At 47.4% G+C, this 17,898-nt stretch overlaps 1 protein-coding gene across 3 annotated transcripts in view; it reads left to right on the plus strand.

Annotated features, from left to right (window-relative positions):
- Window positions 1-4,221: 4,221 nt before the first annotated feature.
- Window positions 4,222-17,898, plus strand: part of SYCP3 (synaptonemal complex protein 3) — a 187,870-nt gene continuing 174,193 nt past the window's right edge. For 2 of the 3 annotated variants that reach the window (XM_073545008.1, XM_073545010.1), the window contains exon 1: window positions 4,222-4,494. The gene's annotated coding sequence lies outside the window, so the exon portion shown is untranslated. The remainder of the gene's footprint in view (window positions 4,495-17,898) is intronic. The other variant, XM_073545009.1, reaches the window with a different exon arrangement.

Raw genomic sequence — 17,898 nt, forward strand, 5'->3', positions numbered from 1 at the left:
ATTTGTCAGGTGGCAGCCGGTAAGCAGCGTGGGCTGGGACCCGAATGGAAGACCAGCCCGCGCTCGAACGTCCAGGGTCATGCATTTTGCCGAATTTCACTTCCGATTTTTGTTGTCTTGAAAAGACCCAAAGAGGTGCTGGGCTAGCACCACCTGCCATTCTAGGTTAAGCATGAGTGCATTTGTCAGGTGGCGGCCGCAAAGCGGCTTGAGCTTGTGCTGGGACCCGTATGGGAGACCAGCCTGTGCTCGTATGTCCAGGGTCATGCATTTTGCCCAATTTCACTTACGATTTTTTTTGTCTTGAAAAGACCCAAAGAGGTGCTGGGCTAGTGCAACCGGCCATTTTAGGCTGAGTGTGAGTGCATTCGTCAGGTGTCTGCATGAAACAGGGGAAAGCCTTTCCTTTTATCTCCTGCATGCTCCAAAATTTCCTCCAATTTCTTACCGAAAAGGAACTGATCGTCACATGGAATGGAACAGAGTCTATGTTTGGATGGCAAATCCCTTGGACACTCCTTGAGCCACAGGTCTCATCTTGCTGCACTGGACAAGCCTGCCGATATGGCTGTTAACCTTGCGGAATCTGCCGAGGCATCCGCTAGGAAAGCCGCTGCTCCATGTACCAGTGTCATGTTTGTTAGGATCTCGTCCCTTGGAATCTGTTGTAACCAAACCTTGAGGGCACGGGAGGTACAAGTACCTGCTATTGCTGGTTTTATCCCCCCTGCCGATGCTTCCCAGATATTTCTCAAAACGCCATCTGCTTGTTTTTTAAGCGGGTCTTTCAGTATGCCAGAGTCCTCTAATGGTAGTGATAGCTTTTTCGAGGACCTAGCCACGGCCCCATCAATTTTAGGGGTCTTTTCCTAAGGTTCGGAGTCCTTCTCCTCAAATGGGTACCTCCTCTTTGATGCAGAGGGTAAGGTACCTGACCTCTCTGGCTTTTTCCATTTATCTTGTCATTGACAGGGAAAGTGCATTTTCTTTTCTCTTCCAACCCTCCGTATAAAACGTCCTCTAATGACCTAGGTGTTTTTTCCTCTTTAAGGTCCATTGTAGACCTGACAGCTTTGACCAGTTTTTCTATGTCCTCCGTTGGAAAACACGGTCGGCCCCCTATATCGCTGTCTGAGGAGGATTCCGAGGACTGAGCAGAGGAGGAGGAAGCGGAGGGGGACAGGGATTTTTCCCGACCTTCCTGCACTAGAGAGGCTTCCGAATTAGAATCCAACTTGCGGCTTCTTTTACTCGATTTTTTAAGGGCTGCTTTTACGGACCTTTTTACTTCCTCCTGAATTATAGCCCTAAGGCTAGTGACAAAGTCAGGGGTCTCATCACATAGGCTATGTGCACACGTTGCGGATTCTGCTGCGGATCCGCAGCTTTTCAGGAGCTGCGGGTCCGCAGCAAATTTAGCTGCGTTGTACAGTACCATTGTTTTCAATGGTAAACTGAAAAACGCTGTGCAAATGCTGCAGATTTTTCCGCACGGATTTGCTGCGGGTTCAAATCCGCAGCATGTCAATTCTTTGTGCGGACTCCGCAGCGGTTTCACACCTTCTCCATTGTAGAGGTGTGAAACCGCAGGCTAATCCGCAGGTCTTTTGACCTGTGGATTTACCTGCGGATTTTTCCAAATCCGCACGGAAAAATCCGCAGGTCCTAAAACTACGTGTACACGTAGCCATATGGTTTTATTAATACAGTCAGCACAGAGATTTTTCTGCCACTGAACTGCCAGTGGGTTTTTGCATAGTGCACATTCTCTGTTCTTTGATTTGCCGCTAGACTTCCTCAACCCCTAGTGATCAAGCAGAAATATGGAACCCCCGTCACCATAAGGGTGACATTCACGTAGATCACTCACCACCGCTGTCAATCAAGGGTACCGGTTTCGGAGGCAGATCAGATGCCCGTGTGATGTCCCTTCTGGACGTCGGAGGGTCTTGCCGGTCAGGACGACTGCCGCTCCTACCACTCGAGCGGCTACTCCTGGTATGCTGGCGGCTCGGCAAGTCATCTGGTGAGAGCTCCTGCAGAAAAGACTTCTGGTGTTGCTGTGGCTCTTCCTGTCCCACTTCCATTGTGAAGCTTTGGGCATGAGTGCGTCATCTGTGGTCACTGCACTCTCCGCCCCCTCCGGTGCCCATCGACAGACCCTCCCCCCCGCCGGGATGGATTTTGCCGGACGGCGTTCGGTTCATGAGTGCCGCCATATTGGATCAGGCGCCACCTGGACGCCGGCAGAGGAGAGAGGGTGGTGCGGCAGACACGGAAGAGCCCCTGGACCCCTAAGCGTGCTGCGCTGACGCCCGCTAGGACGCGGAGCCCCCGGGGGACCCGCGGACAGCGCTTGCACCCCTGAAGCCCAGCGCACAGGTCCTGCCTGTTCTTCCATGCCGGAACGGGAGGGGGCAGGTGCGCACACTTGACACCACTTTCTTCAGCGCACGGGTCGCTGTCAGGACAGGAAACCCAACTGAAGCGAGGGAGAGATACTGCCCTTTTATCTTCAGTAGGGTTCTTGTCCTGAGTGGGCAGATCCCCTCTCTCATGTGTGCCGTCATGGAAGACGTGAAAATAGCACTTGCCTATCGTCCGCAAACGCATGCATGTGTTTGTATGCGTTTTTGCATGCATTTGCGGTTGCGGACGATACGTTGCGGACACAACCGCAAATGTGAACCTAGCCTAAAAGAGTGGAGCTCCAAATATGAGCCAAAAGCAAATTACATTTAAAAATGTTTAGTGCTTTTTTTTTTACTTTGATTTGTAGCTCTTGCCTGTATAGCATACATAGAGGGCACTCTGCTTGTACACTGTACTAAAATGACTTTCCACATTTTTAGAATTTTTTTTCAGTGGAATTAAAGGCAATCTGTCACCTATTTTTAGACCTGTAAGCTGCGGCCACTGCCATCAGGGGCTTATCTACAGCATTCTGCAGTGCTGTAGATAAGCCCCCTATGTAACCTGAACGATAAAAAAACAAGTTAGATTACACTCACCGGGGGGGCGGGGGAGGTGGTTGTCGCGGTCCGATCCAGCGCCTCTTCATACATGACGTCCGACTTCTTACTTCTGCCTAGGCTCCTGCGCAGGCGTACTTTATCTGCCCTATTGAGGGCAGAGTAAAGTACTGCAGTGCGCAGGCGCCGGGAAAGGTCAGAGAGGTCTGGCGCCTGCGCACCGCAGTGCATTACTCTGCCCTCAACAGGCAGAAGAAGGAGGATGTCATCATATGAAGATGGGAGGCACCGGACTGTACCGCGACACCCATCGGACCGGACCGGACGCCCAGTTGAGTATAATCTAACTCGTTTTTATTCTCTTTCAGGTTACATTGGGGGCTTATCTACAGCATTACAGAATGATGTAGATATGCCCCTGATATTGGTGGCCGCAGCTTATAGGGCTAAAATGGGGTGACAGATTTCCTTTAACCTTTGTACTTTACTTTGACAATTTTTTCGATTTCCACAGTCTTGTATGAATTTGTTTCTATTACCAAATAAGGCTGCTTTCGCATATCAGTTTTCTGACATCAGTTGCAATCTGGCAAGTTTTGAAAAAAACGGATCGGCCAAAGGATGCCGCCGGATCCATTTTTTTCTCATAGACTTGTAATAGCGACGGATGGCCTCATGTTTCATCTATTGCTCGCCGGATCCGTCGGAAATTTTGTGTCCGGCGGCCGGAGACAACGGACAAAGTAACGTTTTTTGTCTCCGTCGAAAAGAGACGGATCCTGCGCCGTCCGTAGTTTGCTAAAATGAAAGCCTATGGGTGCCATATCTGTCTCTGAGGGTATCCAGCGATGGATTCCATTTTTTTAGACTGAGCATACTCCAATTATTATTACCAGGTAGGGCAGTCAGATCCGGAGAAAAAACGGATCCATAGCATCAGTTTTTGACAATCTGCGAAAGATCCGTCGAAGCAACGGATTGTGACTGACGCCAAAAAACTGATGTGAAAGGGGCCTTAAAGCTCTCCACACTTGTCAGTGACACTGCAGGATGGAAGCAGATATTTTATGAGGTGCTAGTATTTATGATTTGTCTTGTGTGACTTCACTGAGGAGAAAACACACCCGATATATACTGCTGTACCAAGGTGATCGTGGCAGAAAAGGCACTGGACTATCGACATGTGATTTCATCCACAAAACAGAGCGCCATAAGCGTTCCTTAGGAACTTCCCGCCCGCCCGCGTCACTCTCCTCAGCCCTGCGCCCGCCCGCGTCACTCGTCTGCTGCTCAGCTCTGCGCCCACCCGCCCGCGTCACTCCTCAGCCCTGCGCCTGCCCGCGTCACTCTAGTCTCCTCAGCACTGCGCCCACGTCACTCGTCTGCTGCTCAGCCCTGCGCCTGCCCGCGTCACTTTCTCTGCTGTGCAGAGTAGTTGAATTGAATTGATTTTCCCGCCCTCTCCACACGCTGAATCTTTAGTAGCACTTGGTAAATCTGTCCCCACTTTCTACAAAAACGGGCGAGTATTGTGCAGTGTGAGGGAATGTACATAATCGTTTTTAGCTGTCTCATATTGCCATAGGACGGTGATGTGTGGCGCCGAAGCTGTTATCCCTACACAATGCAGAGAATATTATCCCTCATCTGTTTGTGTGCCTTCCTGTCAGATTGCTCCGTATTTAGGACGTAATTTTTCTCTCAGCATATCTTTTTTTTGTTGTTGTTGCTAAGAACAGATATGTGACGAAAAAAATTAGAATAGGGTTAATAATATCAGTGTGAAAAACGTAAGCATAAGACTGGTTATCTGTCTTGTTAGGTTAGTCCATGTGTAGTGGCCACTTTGCAGCCAAGCGCCGCCCCGATATTTGGCTTTAATGCACACTTGTGTGGTAGTCCGTTTTTAATTGCTGGGCTTTAATTGGAATTTTTACCCACAAAACCGTACCGCCTTTACTGGCAAGTAGAGAAACGGAGCAATTTACAGTAAGGCAGGTGTCACACATAGCGGTCGACACGTGTATACAAGGAGCGACTGCAAAGCCGCTTGTTTCTAAAACTCTGGCTTTCTGCAGTATTGTTGGAAATTCATGACAATTTGGCTGGCCTACTGTCAGTGGCCTTGTGCGTTCTGTAAAAACAGCAGCCATTAACAAAAGTTAGCAATTTGAAAGTAATAGTACAGCAGAAAAGCCACGTTCACATGTTCAGTATTTGGTCAGTATTTTACCTCAGGATGTCTAAGCCAAAACCAGGAGAGGAATAGTATGAATAGAAACCTGTCACCACTTCTGGATTTATCACCCGCTCCTGGTTTGGGCTTACACATACTGAGGTAAAAACTCGCCAAATACTCAACGTGTGCACGTTGACTTAGGGGTTTGTTCGCTCATGGCATTTTTTTCTGCATAAAAAAAACAGTATGACTGGAAAACTGCCCTGGAAATCCCACAAAATGTGGATGAAGGTTTTTTTTCCCCTTCTCAATTAACCTTTTTGATCTCATTAGGGAGAAACTGCAGGAAAACCCTAAGCATATGTTCAAATCAAGCATAACATAAATGCTCTTTTTCTGCTGTTTTTTTTTATCTGCACGTTCTCTGCAGGTGTACGCACCAAAATAATAACAATCTCTGATTACTGTGTTTTTAGTGCTTTTTTTTTTTGCTCCCTTTGATTTTTTTTAATGTACATTTGAAGCAGCATTATTTAGCTTGTTTTTTTTTAGTATAGAAGAGCGTTGCTTCTGCACTTAAAAATGCAATTGCATTTTTTTCAGTCTCCCCAAAGACAAAAAAACACTTAAGCCCCTGTTACACACTGCGATATCGCTAGCAATATCGCTGTAAAGTCACCGATTTTGTGATGTTGCAGCGATATTGCTGTGTCTGATGCTTACCTCCGACCGGCTCCCCCGCTGGTTATCGCTGATCACGCGAGAAGCTGCTGGACCATTCCTCGTCGGTCACTTCCTGCTGGGCTTCCTGTGGCGCCGACGAGCGGCGCGTGGAGCCGGGCGGGAGAACGCAGGATCGCCGCATCTGACAGGTAAGTAGCGATCCCCGTCCCCAGCGATGTCGATGGTGAGATCTGCCTGTGTGGCAGCTCACTAGCGACCACCTAGCGATGCACCAGCGATCCTGACCGCGTCATATCGCTGGTCGGGATCGCTGGTGCATCGCTAGGTGTAACGGTACCCTTAAAGATACTCAAAGTTCAACTGCGTCTACAAACGTATAGTGGGCATATGAGTCTCCAGGTAATCACATCATCCACTTTGCTTGCACAGTTGATTTTTTGTACACAAAAAAAGGGAGCGGAAAAATTAGTATAGTATCAGTATTCTGAACACAGTCTAAAGAAATGACCAGGCTGTATTTAAAAAAAGTGAAAAAAAAATGCACCATGTGAACATTTTAAATATTTCATTCATATTGCTAGTTAGAACTACTGTATGTTTTTTTAGGGGCTAAAAAGAAGTATGGAAAAATAACCGCATCAAAATGATGTGTGTGAGCATGCCCTTATGAAGCACCTGGTAGTTGCCCCCAGGAGGCGCTCTAGGAAACTTGGCTGCTTAAATGTAGCCGAGCCTAAAATTGCATGTTGATGGAGCTGTTGACTACAATACAGTTACAATTCAGTCCCTGTCGCCAAACCTGTGACTCCAACTCCTCAATTTCCCTTACACCGACTCCGACTCCCACATATATTGCTTATATTTAAGTGAAAAATTTATTGTAGTATGATGTGAACATCAGATATTTACGGTAATCATTTTTATGATACAATAATCTAGATATTTAGATAGAACATAATATATATTTATTGGAGTACAACTTTAGAACACAAAAAACTGTAATAAATTGTAAATATGTAATTAATACACTATGTAATATCGATTACATATACTGTGTGTATATGTGTGTGTGTGTATATATATATATATATACACACTATGTAATAAACTATGTAAGTGGCAAAAAACAGTTTTCAACAAAAACATACTAAATAACATTTGTGTAGTCTATGAATTTGTGCTAAGAAATAGAATTGCTTCCATCAGATCCTCCTTCATAGATGACCTCAAATCTGACCTACAGTTGTGGCCAAAAGTATTGACACCCCTGCAATTCTGTCAGATAATACTCAGTTTCTTCCTGAAAATGATTGCAAACACAAATTCTTTGGTATTATTATCTTCATTTAATTTGTCTTAAATGAAAAAACACAAAAGAGAATGAAGCAAAAAGCAAAACATTGATCATTTCACACAGAAGTCCAAAAATGGGCCAGACAAAAGTATTGGCACCCTCAGCCTAATACTTGGTTGTACAACCTTTAGCCAAAATAACTGCGACAAACCGCTTCCGGTAACCATCAATGAGTTTCTTACAATGCTGTGCTGGAATTTTAGACCATTCTTCTTTGGCAAACTGCTCCAGGTCCCTGATATTAGAAGGGTGCCTTCTCCAAACTGCCATTTTTAGATCTCTCCACAGGTGTTCTATGGGATTCAGGTCTGGACTCATTGCTGGCCACCTTAGAAGTCTCCAGTGCTTTCTCTCAAACCATTTTCTAGTACTTTTTGAAGTGTGTTTTGGGTCATTGTCCTGCTGGAAGACCCATGACCTCTGAGGGAGAGCCAGCTTTCTCACACTGGGCCCTACATTATGCTGCAAAATTTGTTGGTAGTCTTCTGACTTCATAATGCCATGCACACGGTCAAGTAGTCCAGTGCCAGAGGCAGCAAAGCAACCCCAAAACATCAGCGAACCTCCGCCATGTTTGACTGTAGGGACCGTGTTCTTTTCTTTGAATGCCTCTTTTTTTCTCCTGTAAACTCTATGTTGATGCCTTTGCCCAAAAAGCTCTACTTTTGTTCATCTGACCAGAGAACATTCTTCCAAAACGTTTTAGGCTTTTTCAGGTAAGTTTTGGCAAACTCCAGCCTGGCTTTTTTATGTCTCGGGGTAAGAAGTGGGGTCTTCCTGGTTCTCCTACCATACAGTCCCTTTTCATTCAGACGCCGACGGATAGTACGGGTTGACACTGTTGTACCCTCGGACTGCAGGGCAGCTTGAACTTGTTTGGATGTTAGTCGAGGTTCTTTATCCAACATCCGCACAATCTTGCGTTGAAATCTCTTGTCAATTTTTCTTTTCCGTCCACATCTAGGGAGGTTAGCCACAGTGCCATGGGCTTTAAACTTCTTGATGACACTGCGCACAGTAGACACAGGAACATGCTGGTCTTTGGAGATGGACTTGAAGCCTTGAGATTGCTCATGCTTCCTCACAATTTGGTTTCTCAAGTCCTCAAACAGTTCTTTGGTCTTCTTTCTTTTCTCCATGCTCATTGAGGTATACACAAGGACACAGGACAGAGGTTGAGTCAACTTTAATCCATGTCAACTGGCTGCAAGTGTGATTTAGTTATTGCCAACACCTGTTAGGTGCCACAGGTAAGTTACAGGTGCTGTTAATTACACAAATTAGAGAAGCATCACATGATTTTTCGAACAGTGCCAATACTTTTGTCCACCCTCTTTTTATGTTTGGTGTGGAATTATATCCAATTTGGCTTTAGGACAATTCTTTTTGTGTTTTTTCATTTAAGACAAATTAAATGAAGATAATAATACCAAAGAATTTGTGTTTGCAATCATTTACAGGAAGAAACTGAGTATTATCTGACAGAATTGCAGGGGTGTCAATACTTTTGGCCACAGCTGTATTAATTTTAAGGCTAGAGAACAATCTCTCTACACTAACTTGGGTTGGAGGCAAAGCAGTAACCACAAGGGCAACATCTCTAACAATTTCCGGGTATAAAAAAATTGCCTCGTGCACAGTCAGTTTTGATGAACGGTTGAATTTTTCTATTTCTTTGAGAGCAAGTGAAACATTTTGCTGAAATATGGTCAATCTGCTTGCTATAGGAGACGGAGTGAAATATTTTTCCTTGCGGCAACGCTTTGCCTGCTCCATGTCATCCAAATACTTGTCAAAGTCAAACTCCTCATCTGATGAGGATGAAGATATGGCAGCAGTAGTACTGTCAGGACCCAAGTCCTCTTGTGCCTGGCAGTCCTCCTGTAGGCCACACATCCTAACTGCTACCTCAGTCAGAGCTTATTTTCCTTTAGTAAGCTGTTGATCATCAAGTAGTATACGATGACTTGGGTCCACATAAACAGCTGCCAGAAAATTTTTATTTTCCAATAGCTGTGTCTCTCTCCGTTTCATTGAAGCAGCAATGCCATCTGCGATTAAACCTCCTCTTTGGGACAGGCAAAATAGCAAGTTCTTCCACTCCCTTATGAAAATGCCAAGAGTTAAATCCTCAGCTTGTAATTTTTTAGTCACGGTAAATGGGTGATTAAGCAATTCCTTCAATTCAGCCACCTGTGTCCATTGACCTTCATTTAGGGTTACCTGATGGTTCGCCATATCTATAAGAAACTGTTTTAGTTCAAGCAATCGCTCAATCATTAAATAAGTGCTGCCCCACCGAGAGGCTTGATCGACAATTGCCCCTTTCTCAGCACATGTCTCCAAGATGGAATCAATTTTAGGGGTTCTGGCGCCAATAACCAATTTCCTCACTTTTCCAATCAGATTTCCAGCATGTCCCTCTTGCAGACTATCTCTTATTGCCAGCTGCAGCGTGTGCACAACACAGCGCATGTGATGAATATGAAAGTGTTTTAAAGCATCTTCAACAAGATCATCTATTTCTAAAGTATAATTTTGTTGTTCTTCTGTTTGTTTGTTCTTCAGTTACATGAACAGCACTGTGGCCTTCCATCTCAATCGTACTGAAGCCAAAATTTTCTTCTAGCTGTTGTTCATTACTCTCATTCATCAGTTTAATTGTACTTAATCATGTTTGAAGCATTGTCAGTCACAATAGCAAGAACCTGTTCTTGTGTGAATGTAGCCTTAGATCAGGAATAGATCATCCATTTATAGGACATTTCATAACTTTCCCAAATTCCTATGAAAAAATATTCAGCACATTCTGCATTGAACTACTGTACCCAATTTATTATATATTTTAGGAGTCTGAGTTGGTCCATTTTATACCGACTCCACCAAAATGAGCTCCGACTCCACGACTCCGACTCCACAGCCCGGCCTGTCGCCACTACATGTGGCCTAACTATTATAAGGGGCAATGAGCTGTGTTCATAAACAAGAAGCTATTTCAGGTTCATACCTGGTATGTTTTATATGGATCCTGTAAAGAGCTACGCCTGAACTGCAGTTTAACTGGCCTAAAGAGTTAAATTGTGAACATACATCAGTGCAGTCAGAGGTCTCTGTTAATGTAGCAATGTTAGAGATTTCTAAATAAAATGCCATTTTAAGGTTACAGTTTAGCATTATTTCAATCTATGTGAACAGCACAAGTTTTCCCTTGTTCCTTGCTTGGGCACTGAGCAGTCGAGGAATGACTAGGCTTTCCTTCATTAGTTCACAGCCCTAGCTGTGTCACTAGATACTCGAGGCACATTTTTACTAGTCTTTCTCTAGATGAGGCTTCTTTTGTCTATCCTGTATCTTTCTGTAAATAGCTGTTTATTCGGATTCCCATGACAGCACCACGAGAGAGAGGATCCGCCCTTCAGGAACAGGAAACCTACAGATACAAAAGGGCAGCACCTTTCCCACGCATCAGTTGGTTTCCTGTTCCTGAGGGGACGGGATCCTACAGATGAAATACCGGATCCCAGGCCGGCCGGTACAGGTAGCGAGGGGGTCTCCTACCTCGGCCTGGTCCGGAGCTCCTGGAGGACGCCACGGTGGACCAGGATGGGTGGCACGGCGGTGGCATATACAGCAGGGAGCGGCGTCCGGAGGAGGTCCGTCTCCATATATGGTAGCTGCCGCCGGTAAGTATGCCCCCCGGGGGCTCCCAACTCCGGTGGCGCGATCGCGGTGGTCGGGGGGCCGGCGCGGCTGCAGGGCGCTGAGGCCGGGGAGCGCTCCATAGTGTAGCGCCCGGGCATCCCGCGTGACTTCCGGTCACGTCGGAGTCGCGGTGACATCGGGGCGGGGCCTGGGGGCGCTTCCTGGTCGGCGGCGCCACTGCGCAGGTGCGGGGACCCAAGATGGCGGCGCCCATAGGGAGGACGCCGGTAAGCGCCGGTTCTCCTACCCAGAGCGGCGCCAGCTGGGGAGGGAGGCCCTATGGGGGGGGAGGGCACGGCAGGAGGAAAATCTGCTGTCCGGGGGAGGAGGGGTTTATAGGTAGGACCCTAGATGGGTGCCTTGCCTTGGCCACATTATTGCGTGCAGTAATGGAGAGCGATCAGGAGCAGTAGCAGCAAAAGCAGCAGCAACAGCGACAATCTTCACTGCCGCCCCTGGATGACCTTAGGCAGGTCAAACAGAAGAAGAAAGAGTCCCGTGACAGTAAGGAGCGTCCGGGACGAAGTGACCAATTCAGTCATAAAGGCTCCTTTAGGCGGACAGGAGCATCGACTGAGAAAAATCCCCCTCACTCTCTGGGGAAGAATGCTACGAGTAAAACCAAACACAGGGAATGCACACTCTGTGCTTGCCCGTTACCAGACTCATGCCCCAAAAGATTGTGTCCCCCCCTGTATCCAGCAGACAGTGGCGGAGGAGTCGCCCGCAGTAGCGACGTGTTTAAGGGATATAGTCAGTGCAGAGATGAAGGAAACCCTAAAATCCCTGTCCCAACCAGAAAGTTTAAGGGGTGAGGACCCGGTGGAGTCGGATTCCTCGACAGAGTGGAGGAGAAGTAAGGACTCCCATGTTTCATCTCCCTCATCCTCCTCAGAAGAAGAGGACTCTGGTCGGTTTTGCCTGCCGCTTGACCGGGTAGACAAGTTAGTGAAAGCAGTCAGAGGGACAATGGAGGTGGAGGAGCCGAAGCCTCAATTATCCATGCAGGATGTCATGTTCGGGGGGCTGGAGCAGAGGAAGCGTAGAGTCTTCCCACTAAACGAAAAGATTCAGGATCTGATCCGCAGAGAGTGGAAAAAGCCAGATAAAAGAGGGTCGCTACCACCAGCCCTCAAGCGGAGATATCCCTTTGACGATTCAACAATAAATAATTGGGACAAGGCCCCCAAATTAGATGCAGCTATTGCGAAGGCATCAAAGAGATCCTCACTACCCTTTGAGGACATGGGGTCCCTTAAAGATCCTCTAGACAGGAAGGCAGATACCTTCCTTAAAAATACCTGGGAGATGGCAGCCGGTTCCTTAAGACCAGCAGTAGCATCAACATGCACGGCCAGGTCCATGATGGTCTGGTTGGACCAGTTACTGTCGCAGTTAAAACAAGGAACATCTAGACAGGCAATCCTTGGGGCCCTACCAATAATCCAGGATGGCGCAGCCTTCCTAGCAGATGCCTCTGCTGATGCAGTCAGAATGGCCGCCAGGGCAGCAGGACTCTCTAATGCGGCTCGGAGAGCCCTGTGGCTAAAGTGCTGGCCGGGAGATATTCAGTCCAGGGCGAAACTCTGTACTATCCCATGTGAGGGGGAATATTTATTCGGAGCAGTCCTGGACGAACTGCTGGAGAAGGCCGGTGATGATAAGAAAAAATTCCCAAATCTTTGGTCCGCATCTTACCGACGTCCATTTAATAGGAGATTCGGTCAAAGGAGAAGGTGCAACCCTTCACCTAATAGAGACCGTCCCAGATGGGAAGATAGGAGAAGAGGTACGGGCTTCATGTTCAGGCGCTCGTCGAGAGAACGAAAAAGACAGAACCAATGACTAGCAATTCCCGTGGGGGGTAGACTGTCATCCTTCCTGCCAGCATGGTTACAGGTCACCAATAGTGACTGGGTGCGGAATGTGATATCCACCAGGCTCAGGTTGGAGTTTACTCAAGTCCCACGGGATACCTTTAAACCAACACCCTTAAGATCTTCACCCCTCGAACAAGCGGCTTTAGAATCAGAGGTCTGGAACCTGTGCCTGAAAAACGTTCTGATAGAGGTTCCAGAATCTGAGAGAGGAAGAGGTTTCTACTCTCCCTTATTCCTAATCCAAAAACCGGATAAAACCTTTAGAACGATTATTAATTTGCGTTTCCTTAATGAATTTTTGGTTAATCGCACCTTTAAAATGGAGTCCATCAATTCAACAATAAAAATGCTGTTTGAAGGGTGTTTTATGGCAGTCGTGGACTTGAAAGACGCGTACTATCATGTGCCTATCCACGCAGATTTCTAGCAGTTCCTGAGAGTGGCGGTATCAATAGACGGTATAATCCGTCATTATCAATATAGAGCCCTTCCCTTTGGTCTCTCAGCAGCGCCCCGGGTATTTACAAAAATAGTGGCCGAAGTTATGGCTCATTTACGGGAAGTTGACATCTTAATTGTCCCATACTTAGATGATTTTTTGATTGTGGGAAATTCAGTGGGCCATTGTCTATCTCAGATAGAAAAAGCTAAGTCCAGATTAGAGAACCTCGGATGGATAATAAATTATGAGAAATCCCGTTTTCAGCCCTTAAGGGTCCAGAAGTTTCTAGGCTTGCTGTTAAATTCAAAAACTCAGCAGTGTCTGTTACCCGTAGATAAATTACAGCAGATACAGCAGCAGGTTCTTCTGGCAATCGATAAACCCTCCATGAGCCTCAGGCAGGCCATGTCCCTGTTAGGCTCCCTAACCTCATGTATCCCAGCGATCAAGTGGGCACAATTCCTCACTAGGGCCCTTCAGAAAGACGTCCTGGTTAATAGCAGGACCTTAGAGGGCTCCTTGCAGGGTCAAGTAGTGCTAAGCCCCTCAACTATTACATCTCTTAGGTGGTGGCTCGATGACGAAAATTTAGCCTCGGGGGTGCCCTGGGTGATGCAGATAACCCGCGTAAAAACCACAGATGCTAGTCCTTGGGGTTGGGGGGCCCATATGGGGGACATAGTGGTACAGGAACAGTGGGACTCCGATGCTGAGACCTCATCTAACCAGAGGGAGCTGCTGACGATTGAGTTGGCCGTTAAAAAAACTCATTATGTATCTACAGGGCCATCATGTGAGGATACTCTCGGACAACCAGGTAGCGGTAGCCTATGTCAACCACCAAGGTGGATCCCGCTCCGACGCCCTGATGCGGATAACGAAATGTCTCCTTCAAATAGCCGAGAAAAATTTTCTATCTTTAACTGCGCTCCACATCAGGGGAAAAGACAACATGAAGGCAGACTTTCTAAGCCGCAGGCTTTAAACTCAGACATCTACAACCAGATTGTCCGCAAATGGGGTCAACCGGAGGTGGACCTCTTTGCCACCAAAGAAAACAGGAAGGAAAAAACTTTCTGCTCCCTAAATCCCAGGGAAAATCCACTGGCCGTGGACGCCCTCCTAATAAAATGGGACTTCTCGCTGGCTTATGCTTTTCCGCCTTTGAACCTTCTACCTCTAGTAGTGAGGAAGATCAGGGAAGACGGGGCAAGGGTCATATTGATTGCCCCCTTCTGGCCCAGAAGGACCTGGTTTGCATGGTTGAGGACCATGTCAGTAAGCGATCCCTGGGTACTGCCGAACCTTCCAGATCTCCTCTACCAGGGGCCAGTCAATCACCCACAAGTAGCGAGACTCCGTTTGACGGCATGGTGTTTGAGAGGGCACTATTGAAGGACAGAGGTTTCTCAAAAAATATAATCGATACACTCCTAAAAAGTAGGAAACAAACCACCACAGATATCTATGCTAGAACCTGGAGGCGATTCCTGTCCACCTTTGAGTTTAATATCAGGGATGGAATACCCATAAAACAGATTCTGGAATTCCTCCAGAGGGGTCTCGAGTTGGGCCTTTCCACTAGTACATTAAAAGTACAGGTTTCAGCTTTAGGGGCCCTATTTGCATGCGACATTGCCGGCAACCATTGGGTGGCGAGATTCATTAAGGCAGTTACCAGATCGAGGCCCATACTCAAGGATAGGGGTATACCTTGGGACTTGAATTTAGTCCTGACAGCCATGACAGAAAAACCGTTTGAACCTCCTGGATTCTGCTTCACTAAAGATGATATCACTTACGACAGCCTTTTTGGTAGCAATAACATCTGCACGTAGAATAAGCGGCATACAGGCACTTTCCAGATTCCCCCTTTCACAGAATTCTTACAGGATAGAGTAATCCTAAGGCCAGACCCGGCATACCTTCCCAAGGTAGCATCTCATTTTCATAGGACACAAGAGATAGTTCTGCCTTCCTTCCTCCCTAATCCAACCAATCCTAAAGAACAAAAACTTCAAGCTCTAGATGTTAAGAGATACCTACTTAAATATTTAGCAGCCACGGATCCTTGGAGGAGGGAGAACGCATTATTTTTATCCTTCCAAGGTCCCAGGAAAGGGTGTAGAGTGTCAAAGCGCACGTTAGCGAGGTGAATTAGGGAGGCTATCTCTCTGGCCTATACAGCAGGTGGCGGTCCGGCTCCACAGAACCTGAGGGCGCATTCCACTCATGCCATGGCATCATCCTGGGCAGAGAGATCGGGAGTATCAATTGACCAGATATGTAAGTCCACCTGGTCATCTCCTTCCACCTTTTTTTAACCACTATCGGTTAGACATGGGTGCCTCCTCAGATCTCACCTTCGGGCTAAGGGTGCTGCAGGCTGTAGTCCCTCCCTAGATTAGTTTACATCTCTGTAATTCTCTCGTGGTGCTGTCATGGGAGTCCGAATAAAGTATTAAGTTACGTACCAGTAACGGTATTTTTCGGAAGCCCATGACAGCACCCTTAGTTCCCTCCCTTGTTCACGTATAGGGGTGCACCCCTTTAGAAGATTGTTTTCACGAGTTCACCTTATGTGGGAGATGGTTTAAAGAATTGTAAATAGGATAGATTGGTTGTATATATTGTGTATATGCGGTGTACTAACCATGGTAGCCTCTCAAGCTCTGTAATCCAACTGATGCGTGGGAGAGGTGCCGCCCTTTTGTATCTGTAGGTTTCCTGTTCCTGAAGGGCGGATCCCCCCCCCCTCTCGTGGTGCTGTCATGGGCTTCCGAAAAATACCGTTACCGGTACTTAACACCTTTAGACCTGTCGCACAAACAATTTCTCATTGGTATTATCCAAATATTTTGGTGTGGCAATGTAAATTTATAAAGAAAATGGCCACAGTAAGGGTCAAGGGTAGAGAGATGTCCTTTCCGTCTAGGGAGGCCTCTCCTACCGCCCCTAGATGCCGGTCTCACCGGGCAGACTCGAATGGACTGACCCATAACTCTACAATACAGGCGCTGGTCCTTAGCATGACAATCCCTCAGTCGCTGTCTAGCAAGGGAGCAAGGGCAAGGTGGTTGATCTGCATGGATTCTGATGAGTCTTTTACAAGGGATAGTCGAAGGAACAGGCGGTCCTTGAAAAGACGGAGCAAGGCGCCGCGGTTCTCTTTCACGTGCCACCTCACTAGCATACTCACGGAAGCGGAGGTCGGTACGGATGGCAAGGGAGATCAGGTCCTCGAGGGTAGTTGGTAGGTCTCGACCGGCTAGCTGATCATTAATGTCTCCGGAAAGCTCCTCCCAGAATGTTGCCACCAAAGCTTCGTTATTCCATCCCAGTTCGGACGCCAGGGTGCGAAAGTGAACCGCATATTGTCCCACAGAAGAATTGGACTGACGTAAATGGAAAAAAACGGAAGCTGCCGAGGTGGTTCGCCCGGGTTCATCGAACAATTTATTATTATTATTATTAATTTATATAGCACCATTAATTCCATGGTGCTGTACATGAGAAGGGGGTTACATACAAAGTTATAGATAATGTTAAGATTAAACAAATTTACAATGACAGACTGGTGCAGAGGCGAGAGGACCCTGTCTTGCAGACTTACATTCCACTTTGCGAAAAGCTTCCAATAATGTAGGCAAATTGGAGATGATCGGATCCTCTCTCTCCCATAATGGGTTCAACCATGCCAGGGCTTCGCCTCCAAGGTGCGACATAAGGAATGCTACTTTTACTCGATCCAATGGGAAGTGGTGCGGAAGAAGTTCAAAATGTAGCCGGCACTGATTGATAAACCTACGGCAGAACTTCGGATTGCCATCAAAACGTGGTGGAGCTGGGAGTCGGAGACCTGGATCTCGAACTAAGTAAACTGTCTGGGAAGACTCTGGAGAAGACATGGCTGCTTCAACATGCTGGAACTCTGGAGAGATGTTTAAAGCCTCCAACTTAGTGGTTAAAGACTGCAGCTGTATGGAAAACACTTCTTGTGCATCTTTCTGTCTGCAAAACTCCTGGTACATGGTCCGAACAGTCAGGATCCGTGGTCCAGCAGGATCCATGGCCTGAGCAAACAGTCACGGTTTGTGGAACCACTGTGCCACGGACCATGGAGAGCCTGGAGGGGCATGACTAAGCGAACATCTGACTATTCACTAGAGCCTCAGATGGTGAGATTAGACTTGGCTCCCAATGGATGCCAGGTGCCACTCCAGGACAGACCAATGGACGCGCAGCAGCTGGACCCAGAGGACAGACTGGAGGGAGCAGCTGGCAGAGTTTGTATTAGAATGCAGCAGACAGTTCGAATCGGAGCAGACAGGGTTTGCACTAGAGCGGGGGTCCCCAACCACCGTTCCGCGGCCCAGCACCGGGCCGTTGCAGTGCCCTTGCCGGTCCGCGGACACAAGGGCAGCCGGCGGCGGTGCAGCAGCTGATAATCACCGGTCCCTGTTGGCGCGGCGGCTTCCTCCAGCGCTGAGTGGTCAAGTGTACCGCTCATTTAAGGTCATGAATATGGACGCCACTCATCTCCCATAGGCGTGGCGTCCATATTCATAGACCTTAATGAGCGGTAGCACGTGACCGCTCCGCACAGGAGCTGAAGCGCCGCGAGATGCAGGGACGTGCAGCGGCGGGAAGGAAGGTCAGCGATGTGAGGGTAAGTATGATGGGGG

This window comes from Dendrobates tinctorius, unplaced genomic scaffold, assembly GCF_039654945.1.
Source record: "Dendrobates tinctorius isolate UK_male_01 unplaced genomic scaffold, ASM3965494v1 ptg000139l, whole genome shotgun sequence".
NCBI lineage: Eukaryota > Metazoa > Chordata > Amphibia > Anura > Dendrobatidae > Dendrobates > Dendrobates tinctorius.